Source organism: Epargyreus clarus, unplaced genomic scaffold (assembly GCF_041222505.1).
Source record: "Epargyreus clarus isolate Ecla_fem2 unplaced genomic scaffold, WU_Ecla_fem_2.2 ptg000021l, whole genome shotgun sequence".
Lineage (NCBI taxonomy): Eukaryota > Metazoa > Arthropoda > Insecta > Lepidoptera > Hesperiidae > Epargyreus > Epargyreus clarus.
Window position 1 is genome coordinate 742,311 of NW_027332228.1, and position 13,183 is coordinate 755,493.

Sequence of the window (13,183 nt, forward strand, 5' to 3'; positions counted from 1 at the left end):
GCAGTGTAGGTGGAGTGGCAATTGGTGCCTGAGAATTCATGACACGCTGCATTCAGATTTCTGTATTTGGCGACATTTTATGGACCTAGAATATTGTTGCTTTTTGAAAGTGTTTTTCCGCAATTCTTTATATATCTCCTATATAATATCATCTTTAACTACAGATTGACTGTTGCAGACCCGTTTCGTTCGACTTAAAATGTACCTCAGTCACACTTATTACGTACAACTGCCTTATAATAGCATTTTTAAGTGCTGCTGTGTTCTGATTTGGAAAGTAATACGGGAAACTGTTCCGAGGTTTTTAAACTTAATCCTTTGGGGTAGGAGCGCATGTTTAGCCGATCTACGGTATAAGTTTTATTTAATCTTACCTGGGATTGATTATAGATATCTATGGGCGGCAGTAGATACCATCATTTGGACTTAACTCTCGTTACCTATTTCAATACTTTAAAACACAGTTCAAGATATAAACGTGAGATTGAAACCCTTAGTATGAGTTTTTACAAAAATGACTATTTTTGTTTTTATTTACGTATTTCCCATAGATTTCCAATCAGTTCTGATAAAGTCCGCTGGGGTCGCTGATTGGAAATGCGTAAACAAATACAAAAACAGTCATTTTTGTAAAAACTCATACTAAGGGTACAGCGGACAATTAGCAAAAGATATTGAAAGGTACATGTGAGTGGCCAGTGGCACATAAGTTCTACCAACAAGGTCCTTATCCAACGTCACAGCACGATCCTGACATTTGCGCTCGCTCGCTAATGGGACAATTTATCCGCGCTTGTTTTATGGGCTCGTAAATAAATGTAGGCTTGTAAAAATATGGCTCGTATTTTGCTATTAGACCGAAACACGCTAGGATATGAAATGTGCCAAGTGCCTACTGATCGTTTTGTGTGTTTGATGTAAAAATTCTATATTGTTTCAATATATATTCAATAGTTAAAGCGTATGAAAATATGTTACTTTTACAAATTTTCACATCGTATTATCATCATTTGATAGGAGAGAAATGAAAGAAATATTTATTTGTAAAAAATGCTACAACATTATGTGACATAAATAATAGTAAACATAACTTTAAAAACAGAACATTGCTGCAGTAAAATTTAACAAAAGGGTCCACACTCAGCCTCACCGCGGCGAACCACGGCCACTGTGTGTGAACAATCTTCAGTGTGTCCAATTCGACGAGTAGTTCGGTCGGGTGGTGCGTTGGCAAAATGGAAAACAAAGAAAAGATACAAAACAATACTTAAAAATTAAACTTTACGTATTAACACGTGTTGTACTATAATTAGTGTTAGATATTTCTTACATTCGCATTTGAACTATTTTGCATGTGTTGCATTTTGCATTCTGTTCTTAAAAAGCATAGATAAGTAAAGATTACTCACTGAAAATGTAACTAGTTTTGATAATTGAAATTGTCACTGTCATATATTTTCGTATTTGAAAAATATTAAAAAAAATATCATTTTTAGATCATTTACGAATGAAACGATATTTCTCCGCACTTTTTCTTAGATTTCGTGTTTTTGCACCACTTAACTGCGCATGCAGGCATTGTTTTGCGTAAATTACACCATGACAGCCATTAAAGGACAGAATTGTCAGCCGTTTGAGTCATTTAATGGCTTCCTTCAATTACAAGGCGGTAAGATATTTATACTTATCTATGTTAAAAAGGTAAATAGTTTCATTTTACGAATAGTATGTTGTAACAAAAAAAAACATACAATTCGATTCCGACCTTTCTTAAAAAGATATCGAAATATTAATCATTTCATTTTCTTTCGATTTTATCAGATGTTCTAACTATACATGCATTTAGTTCTAATTGGTATATATGTAATTGGTATACAAATTAGAAATTAACTCTCAAAACAATGATTATAGTATTTCACAAAAATCGTAGGAGATACTCACATATTTGTATCTCAGCTGTTTCGAAATAGAAGATGAATTGCACTGGATGTAGCAAGATATTGCAAACAACGGTTCAATATGTAACTTGTTCTATTATTATGTGTAATTATAAAACCGTATCGCAATATACTTGTCATGGTTAAATTTAACGAGATTTTTATTAGACCGCCGTAAGTTTTGTATTGATGCAGGAAACTGATAGAAATTTACACACATCTTAAAGGTCGGAGAACTCTACTGAGGCCGTCTGTAAACAATATCTTAAGTAATTTTTACTTTCGTTCTACTGCATTATAGAAATCATTTCTTAAGATTGTTATGACATAGTCTATACTACATAATCACTAATATAATAGTAATCTATACTACTTCACACTTCACACAAAACACTCGTATTATATACTACTACTTTTAAAAATCTGAGGAATCAATTGGGATTGGTTATGGAGATGCAACAGTTACACTTAACAACACGTCAGAGGTTGCACCTTCGATTATGTTGATTAGAGTAGTAAATGAGATCAATTCCTGATGGTAATTGGTCACTGTAGTCTTCAGCTTATATGACACTCAAACGAAACACGAAGAGCTCTACCACGTCATATTTCCATGTCTTCTACTACCAGTACTTTCTTTTTTTTTAATATAGGAGTAGCAGACGACCATGCAGTCCACCTGATTGTAAGTGGCTACTGCCGCACATGGACATCTGTAATCAACCCCAGATAGGATTAGATATCCTACGTGAGGTTGGCCACAGATGTGCCACTACCCCTGAGGACTAAGCTGGAACGCCTATCTCCCTTACCACACCCTTCAAAACGGAACACAGCAGCGCCCAACACTGCTGTTATTAGGTAGAAATAGGTGTTGTCCCTGTAGTTCCGGGACTAGAATAGGGCTACGGTATCCCCTGCCTGTCGTAGGAGGGGACTATAAGGGGGCTTCCGGGGTTGCGGACGGCAAGAGTGGGAGCTTGAACCGTCCAGCAAGCGACTCCGGGAACGACGGCGGTATGTGTGGTCGCATACCGTCGTAAACACTACATGGTGTGGAAGGAGCGAAAACTGCTCCCCCAGGGTAGAGCCCGTTGGGCATCGCGCTTGGAGGGCTCCGGTTGTGTTCCGTTGGAGATCCCGGAGTTCTCCAACAAGCGTTGAGGACGGTTTACAGTTAACAACTCTTATGTTTAAATTTGTCAAGCCGTTAAAGCTGCATGGCGTGTCATTCTGAGACATACATACAAACGCTCGAAAAACATTACCCTCCCAGTCGGACAAAAGATATGAGTGGCCGTTTGTTAATTATACAATTTAAAGAAAGTAAAATTATAATGATAAGTATAAAGAAATCCGTATTATACGCCTAGTATACATGACTTGCAATTGTATTGTACTCGTAACAGCTTAACATTATCGTTACACGGTTGTTAAGTAACCGCGTATCACGTACAGCCATTAGGCCTCTAATAGGCCTCCTTAGCCAATAAATTATGATAGATGAAACTGAGCGATGGACTAACGGACCGTACTGACGCAATCTACTGACGGAGAGAAGCGATAAGATAAAGAAAGAATATCGTATTGGCGTTTCCTGTAGCACTACCATGAGTTTACAAAAGTATTACTCACTAGCGACTGCGTAAAATAAATGTATGAAAAATTGTACAGCGCCTCTAGTGGTTACTCGTAGAACTAAATTCCGTAGTGTGAGCCACTCGTAACGTAAAAACCTATCGAAATCAAATCGCTAGCGAATGTCATTATGATCTATTGCCATATAAATTCGGTCCCATGAGTCATTAATTTGACAGACGTTGTCAAGAAATACCGTAACGATAGTAGTTATGTTATTCACTAGCAAAATGACAATAGTTTTCTATTTACAATTTCTATAGTGGCGTTTCTATGCCAACTCATGGTAGTGCTACTGTGTTGGTGTGGTCCGTACGTATAATTACTACAGTTATTTACTAGGTACGATAATTCACGACAAATATATAATTGTTGTTAGTGTGTTTAAGATTTTATGTCATAACTATAATCTGGAGTGTGCAATAACTTTACCGACAGGATTTTTAATGTTTTTTCAAAGGACTGAAGTTCCCAATATTATCCGATTCTCCGACCTCTCTACGTTATCTGTTAAATGTGTTCCCTGGAGCATCTTGCTCTGAGAGTTCTACCACTGTTATAGCATACTTATTTTAGACATCGTACGTTTCTTTTGTGACAATAAATGATTCGCTTATTCGATACTCGCTCTTAGTACAACAAGTCCTTTCTTCCATATAGAAATATATTTAGCTGTGATTTGAAACCTTATTTCAACTTCAGAGACTGTTATATTGATTACAACGACATTGAAAGATGAAAGAAGTCATTTATAATAAGTGTTTTATTCTACAATTTCGTACGTACACTTGACTTCCAAGTGAATGGATCGGAATTCGAGATAATGTGAACAATAGACACTTTTGAAAGTGATGATAGATGCTGGCTATTAAAGTATCTATTCCATTATCATTCCATGTATGAAGTTTATTCGCAAGAGTGGGCAGTGAGTAAGTAATGATGCTGAATTTTGTATTAATGGATGTCCATTATATGAGTGGTATGGATTGAAATCGGCTGCTAAGAACAATAGCTGTTTGAGAGACAGTATGGGATATGATATATTTTAACTGTCACACACTAAATGTATGAGTCTACGAGGGGGGTCGTATTTTACCACTATTTATAGCTGCTGTTATTAAGAAAAAATACAGCGAAAAGTAAGTAAACTTAACCAATTAAGCGCACAGGCCGCTAAATGGGTACTTCCTATCACACTGTTTTTGAAATACTACCTAATACATAAGAAATGTTTTGAGGTTATGAGATTTAGTTCACATTTACTACTTAATTTTTAATACATTACAGATTCATGTTATATGTGAATGTTATTAAATAAATTAGTTATTTTTGAAGGTGGTAGAACCCCATGTGGTTTGACCTTTCCGAGGCGTTCCAGCTTAGTCCTCAAGGGTAGCGGCGCATCTGTGGCCGACCTCAGGTAGGAATATCTAATCCTATCTGGGGTTTATTACAGATGCCCATGGGCGACAGTAGCCACTTACCATCAGGTGGACTGCATGCTCGTCTGCTACTCCTATATTATAAAAAAAAAGTTATTTGGTTGTGAAAAACATTAGGAAATATAGAAATTTGCATCCGACAAGGAAGCATTATACACCTTAAGGCTTTCATAGTAATAAATAAATGTTAAACGTCAATTAAAGGACTGTTATCTTCTGAGTTATTGCTTTTTCCTCAAATTTTAAGTATTTTATCTCATTTCAACGGATATATCATTTTTGATTGGGTTAATTATTTTTCAAAACCCTGCGGCCAGATGGGATTAATTGGTATTCCTTCTTAGTACACAGTAATATGTTCGAACGTTTAAGATGTCAAGTTTTTAATTATAAATGTAATGTCGCTGAAGTATCTCTTGTAATGATTTTTTTAAGATATTGATGTAATTGGATACGTTTTTAGTTTATTACTTTTAAAATAATCGTAAATGAATAATCGGTAGAAAGTTAAAATTAACGATTTATTATATTTAACTAATAAATTGTTAATTATATATAGTATAATTATTTGTGTAATGGATACATAAAATTCATTTTTATCATGATTTTGAATTGATTAGTTTGTTTAACTGGAGACTTATATATTATACCGAACGCAATTACTTAAATCTTAATCATTTAAAATCTTACGGAAGATATCAAATATCCGGCGGACTTTTTTAGAGTGACATAACATAATTAATATTAGTGTTAATTATTTATAAAAAAATAAAATAAAACCAGTTAAAATGTCAGTAAAGTGTGATAACATCAAATCAAATGTTAATGTCATGTCGGCGATCTTAATTAATAAGAAATGCCTAATATTCGTAAAAAATATGTCTATTTAATTACCTATCTGCTAACATTTCTTCCGTTTTAAAATGACTATTAATTAAGTTATTATATAATATGTCATATTTTACTTGATAACGAGATACAAAGTAGTTTAATGTTTTATCTTAAAGTTGTCATCCCATGAAAGTGCCGTCAAATATCGTTCAACTGTTTTAAGGATTTTATAAGATTTTTTAAATTTTATTATGCGTATATGCATAGATTAGTAAAAATTACTCACTCCTAACAAGAAAATGTAATCAGAAATGGTCACTGTCATCTTTTTTCGTGTTTGAAAAATATAAAAAAATGTAGTTTTTATAGCATTTACGAATGAAACGATATTTCTCCGCACTTTTTCTTCGATTTCGTGTCTTTGCACCACTTACTGCACATGTCGGCATTGTTCCGCGTAAATTACACCTTGACCGTTGAATGGCTGACAATGTTTAAGTCATTTAATGGCTTCCTTCAATTACAAGGCGGTGAGATATCTATACTTATCTATGCGTATATGTGATAATGTTAAAACGCGACGTATAAATATAAGTACGACACTTATGTAAGCACGACATATTCATATACTCGTATGTGTATTAATACAAGGGTAGAATAATGTATCTAGAAGAATGCAGAAGAAATTATGGATAAGCATTCTTATTCTCTAAAAATAATAAATGACCGTCTTTGGTTGTTTACTGTGTTAGATAATAACTTCGCTCAATGCAGCGCAGTAACTACGGCAAGACATTTTTAGAGAAGGCCTAGCCTTAGAATATATTTTAATAAGGTCTGATTATACGCATTTCACAATAATCGCAGTGACCCATCTCCTGTAGTAATTCCACCTTTGCTTCACAATGCCTACGCAAGATTACGTGACTATGTTCTAACTTGCAAAACGTACGAGCCTATCAAATTGCTATTGCTGTAAAAGGTGCTATGATGGGTGCTTTGGCTTTAGGCATTTTATGGCTGTTACCTTAAGCGGCGTTAAATTGCTGCCGAAACTGTGAACTGTTCGTTACGTTACAAAATTTCTCCAGATGAAGATTGTAGAATTCTTTGACGTTTGCGGGGGCGCCATCATTAGATTTCCGTCACATTAGCAGTTTAGTAGATCTGCTGTGTTCTAGTTCGAACAGAATGGTAAAGTATCGATAACTCACATCGTATGGTATACATATCGTATCGATAATGTATAAAAATGAAAGTATAACCTTTATTTTTTGCAGACAAAGTTTAAAGGTTATAATTTTTTCAGTGACTTAGCCCTATTACTACTTACTTAGATATCGATATATCAATTATTTCCAATTGTATCGGCAATAGTCTATATATCGTGTATCCGCGTAGGGTACGTACCCAACGTATATTGAAATGTCTCAATTCCGGGATAATATTTATATAGTCTCTATATTGATATAAATTTCGAGAGTAAGGATTAAATATTATAGAATATTCGATAGATCGTTGCATCCCTAAGTATGTTTGCTTCATGTTTCCCAAGTTGCAACATGGTAGTAATCTTATTCTCTAATTCCAATCTAATCTTGACCCATCCGCGGACGACGCAATGCTACGTGATAGTATTCCTCTTACAAAATATACGATGCCTTAATAAGCTGAGTTGGGTGGATGAAGCATTATCCACAAGGTTCTGTTGTGAAATAATATAGACATATTCAAGGGTTAATGGTCTAAATATAGTGTATAAAACTGTATTTTATACATTACTAATACAAATTCTGGCATAAGAAATATATAGCTTACTTATCAGCTTACTTATAACTTTGAATACAAAGACTTGGTTTCTTCCTTGAGTTTTACGCGAAATGTATGGATGATAGAGCATTTTGGGCGAAAAATATAGTACCTATAGAGGAAAATGTACGAATTGTTATCGTAGTACGTCCATATTTTTGATTATATGAATCCCCGTATGTTTTTAAATGATAACGTAGAAATCCTAAATATATTCAAATGTTTAAATGTCTATTTAAGTTGTCACGAATTACTTCCCAATGCGATCAGTTATTTCCAACATAACCTAATTACTACTTAACATTTTAACTACTACTACGTAACATTTTTTTATCTATATGGCAACACAACGTTTGCTGGGTCAGCAGTAACCTATATAAGAGCCATTATTTACCCAAATTTAAGTACAACTCCAAATTCCAATAAAACTCTTTTTGAGTGTCTCTACTTCGGAAGGTAGTGTATTCTCTGTAGAACGAAATTAACGGCGTACAAAATTTCATATATTACCATCATACATATGTACCTAATATCCCCGGAAAAATATCTATATACCAAAATCTTCTCGGAAAATACATATAATTATAATCTCGCCTGTAATTGATATCCATCTAAGAGAGGGCGTTACGAATCTGTACAAGTACCGTGGCGAATCGATTGTCGTAACAATCAATCGATTAGCATCGACAAGCGATAGGTGTACTATAAACCGCCCTGTGACCTATGAAGTCTAAAAACCCATGGATTTGTATTACTAAATCCCAGATTTATGTACAGACTGGTTCGACTACGGTAGAACCACCGAAACAAATCTCGGACTTACCTGTAGTTTTAGACTATCGAGGCTTTATCTTGGTTTTATAGGTTCAGTAAGGTAAAAGAGGCTTACTAACTTAGTCCTCAAGGGTGGTCTCAATTAGTATCTTATGTATAAGCTATATTATGTATTTGTTAAATATGAAAGTAATATGATCCTTTATTCTAAAATAATTAATTTATATTTCATCCAATTTTCTGTTTATTAGTCTAAAGCTCTAGTTCTTAGAAAGTCTTCATTATCTGTACATAATATAATCACGATTCCTTTCACAATACGTTCCCACCGTTCACCTTATAAAATTGATTTTATATCTTCAATTCGACAAATGAAAATGTTCAAAATAATTAAAACGATCCACATAAATCATAAAACACACGCCCTTCAGACGTAAAAGTATAAAATATCTAGCCAAGTGAAGCACATAGATTCCTAAGTCCATAGGCCCACCCAGGTATTCACGGTAATGTAGTGTCTATTACTATAGGTATACTGGTGGTTTTGCCTTGGGTGACAAAAGCCCTTCTCCTTAAAGGTTAGGCTAAGACAACAGTGCCAATGTCGTTTAAAGCCACCTGCGTTAAATAAACTTTACTTTGAATACAAAGACTTGGTTTCTTCCTTGAGTTTTACGCAAAATGTATGAATGATAGAGCACTTTGGGCACAAATTTTATAGTGGAAAATGTACGATTTTACAAATTGTTATCTAGATCGTCCATACTTTTGATTATGTGAATCCCCGTGTGTTTTTAAGTGATAACGAAGAAATAATATTAAATATATTCAAATGATTAGATGGTCTTTTAAGTTGTCATGAATTACTTCCTAATGCGATCAGTTGTTTCCAATATCACCTACTTCGTATAATAGAGGCAAAAATAATAAAAAACAGGTTTTATTTCTTGAAATTTTTATTTATTTCGAATGACTAAAATTTATTTGACGCGTATTTATTTGTGAAAACTACTTGCTATCTATGCTATTTTGGCTTTTACTGAATTATCCACAAAGCAAAATGTTGTAAAAAAATGTTTAGATTGGGTTTGATTTGTGTAAGCCTTAAATTTAAACTCGGTGCACAGGTAAATCTTATAGCACTAGGTGATGCATGGTTAGTTAGTTATAATCATTGGCAAAGTGCTAGGTCGAAAGTAGCAACATAGAAACGTCGCTACTTCAATTCGGCTTTTTACTAATACAGATGTATTGAAGAAGACTTTATTATATTTGTGGCTGACTCTAGATTAGTGATCTATGTAGATCTTACGATGATTTACTACCTCAATTTCTTTCATAATCCATAGCACTTCTTTCTACTACTATATAACGATATAACGTGCTATCCGTGATATACTATATAACGATATATCTCTTAGTTGCAAAGGTTCAGTGAAACCCACTTACATAATTGGCAGGTTGCTCTAAACCGGTGCCCCCTGGCCCGGAGTGGCACACAACCGCTAATTTCCATCCATCGCCCACTTCACGGCTCATTACCGACGCTCATCTAGCTAGCTAATGCCAGAGGGCGTGCTTGTAACACGGAACTCGTAAATTGTGTTCTGTTTGTGTTAACCGACTTTAAGGTTATCAATTCGATACTCGTATTTATTATTTTTTGGCATGACCCTGTGCTTTTTCAGTTATAGGACTTGTGTATATGCACCTTTATTTATAAAGACTGTAAGGTTGTATTTTTTTAAGCTATTCTTGAGTTTTTATGAAATAATTTACTGTAACGCTGTAAAACTGTAAAACTGTAACGCTGATTGACAAAAAATGCATACCTTAAACTGGTGAATTTAGAATAGCACATACATAGTGCAGAATATCAATAAGTTTTGAAATTCCAAACTAAACTAAGTAAGTAACTAACTGTTTATTTCTAGGCTAAACAGGAATTCATAATTACTCCTTGAATTGATAATTCCGAAAGTGTCTGCCTTTCGGAGAAAATGAGCTAGATACATTATTATGAGGCTTTATATCTAGGATTTCTATATAGGACTAGTATTATACTGAACGAGCTTTTGACCGTGGCTTCGCTCGCGTTACGAAGTAATATTTTCATCCCCTATTTTATCCCCTTGGCGGTAGAATTTATCAAAATCCTTTCTTAGCGGATGCCTACGTCATACATCTACCTGAATGCCAAATTTCAGCCCGATCCGTCCAGTGGTTTGGGCTGTGCGTTGATAGATCACTATGTCAGTCAGACACCTTTGAGTTATATTATACTGAAAGTAACGTCGTTAATAGCTCATTCATCATTAAACACTCGAGAAAAGATTGTTTTATTCTCGCATATAAGATATTTTTTGAATTTTTTGTTTAACTTGGCACGTCTAATACTTGTTTGTATAATAACAATATATCGATGTCTGCTTATTGTTATGATAAATGTGCGTTTAAAACAAATTACCGTGTACATAATATTTGTCTTGTCTCATTATTCAATTATCGTTAGCATGTCGAATTAAGTAAGACCGTGGCAAATTAGAGGTAGTTTTATCAAATTCAAAGGACCTCATGACCTCACATGACAATATGCAACTAATGATAGTTATAATGTACTTGTTTCTGCTCTAAAGGGTAAGCGTGAAGCGAATAGTTACTGTTTTCAGTGCAAAAGTATTCAATTAGGCATGTGGAACCCGCTGTTGTTCGACTCCGGCGGCATCACCATCACACCTATTTTTTCCTAATAACAGCAGTGTTAAACGCTCCTTTGTTCTGGTTGAAGGGTGTGGAACGGGAAACATAATTATTTGAGGCATTCCAGCTTAGTCCTCTGGGGTAGCGGCGTATTTGTCGGCGACCTTAGGTAGGAATCTAATCTTATCTGGGGTTAATTACAGATGTCCATGGGCGGCAGTAGCCACTTACCATCAGGTGGACTGCATGCTTGTCTGCTACTGTTATATTATAAAAAAATGAGAACAATAATTTATTCGGTTTTTGGGAGACTTTTGAACATGCATGATATGGCGACGTCTGACTATCAATTCTATTTCTACATTTTTAAAGCGATTGATTCAAGTATTCATTTACATAAGTTACATTCTAGTCAGTATAACTGTTATTACGGTAACATTTATGCAACTTTACTATAATTTCCAAGGAAAAACAATAATTGTCTATCTTACATCAGTTCTATAAATAGCCGACATAAATTGTTTGGTATGAACAACGTAGTTCTTGTATGTAATTGAATATAAAAAAAAATTGTTAAATGCGATAGGTTAAAGCTTATAGTAATCTACAAGAATTCGTTCGATTTTTGCTATGAGCCAATCTATTTCTTATTTAACTAATTGAATCAATTGTTTTAATAAGTAAGATATATTTATTGATAGGACAGATATGTTACATCTTATCATTAATTGTGCAATATTAGCGACAGACCATAATCTCGGCAACAAACTTCAACCTTATACCTTTTATACAGTATGGATCTTGTCTATCTACTGGCGAGAATAGTGTTTGTTAATATACTGTCGCATATCTTTAATCGCTGGTGGTGCTACTCGGTAATGCAAGTATAATTTTAAGGATTTCATCATATTTGAACTGCCAAGGACGATGTGTGGGTAATTCAACGTGGTTGCGATTCGCTTCGGTCTAGGTATTCGAGATATATCGATTTATGTTCAGATAAATATATTATTTCGTATGCGTGAGCAATAAATAAATAACTTCCTGTACTCATAACTCTGTGGGATGTCTTGTATGGTAAAATGAACTGTTGGTTCATCTGGTAATTGCTCGCTGCAACTCATGGACGGCTACGGTTTCAATTATTTCCACACATAAAGTCTCACAAAAGGAACCCCAGTGTAATGGGTGCCATAGAAACACACAAAACGAATACATAAACAGGCAGACTTAGAACTGAAATAAAGATTAATTATTTGGATATGTAGCTGTTCGTTAATTGAACTTGAAATACGTTGAGGGCAAGAAATACTCGTATGTGTCACACACCAGGTAACCTTTCTTCTACGTTGTCAAATGGATAGATATATCTATGAAGACTTCTTTAAATTGTAAAATGTATACATGTAGGTACTATTAAAATATACTGTAAGACTTTCAATATCTTGCAAGTGCTCGCGAAAACGCAGAGATACGTAATATTTCAACGTGTATGTAAATAATACGTTCTTAACATAAATTTGTATTAAATACGAGGCCATCTTGGTGTCTCGTATAAATATTTATACTTGGGTCGCTTCTCGGAAACCTAGTTTCAAATATAATAGGAAACTAGCTACTTATGTACGTTGATATATATTAAACAAACACATGTTTCATAGAGTAGCATTTTCCTAGTTAATCATTGTGATTTATTATTTAAGACTCATAATTGGAATTTCCCTAGGTTTTTTCCCACTAAATCTTAAATGAAATGTATGTGTAAATGTTTTTTTATTATTTGACTTTTATGTATAAAACAAATCAGTTATTTTAGATTTTTGACAATTCCTCATAGTTTATAGTAAGAAAACAGGTTGTCATTAATAGGTAATTAAAAACCACTTGTTTTCATTCGCGATTTTGAAGTTGATGAAATTAATTTTGGCACATTAGCATTATTTAGTTTTATGGAGGTAATTACTGGAAAAAAAAACACGGAACTCGCTTGTTTGATCTGCAGTTCCCCGGTGATTGTTAGCCATGTTGCTTTTTTTTTTTTTTTTTTTTTAT

General features: G+C 34.2%; 1 protein-coding gene across 1 annotated transcript in view; it reads left to right on the plus strand.

Annotated features, from left to right (window-relative positions):
* LOC140751105 (uncharacterized) overlaps positions 1-13,183 on the plus strand; it is a 137,534-nt gene that overhangs the window by 76,965 nt on the left and 47,386 nt on the right. The gene's annotated exons all lie outside the window — the stretch shown is intronic.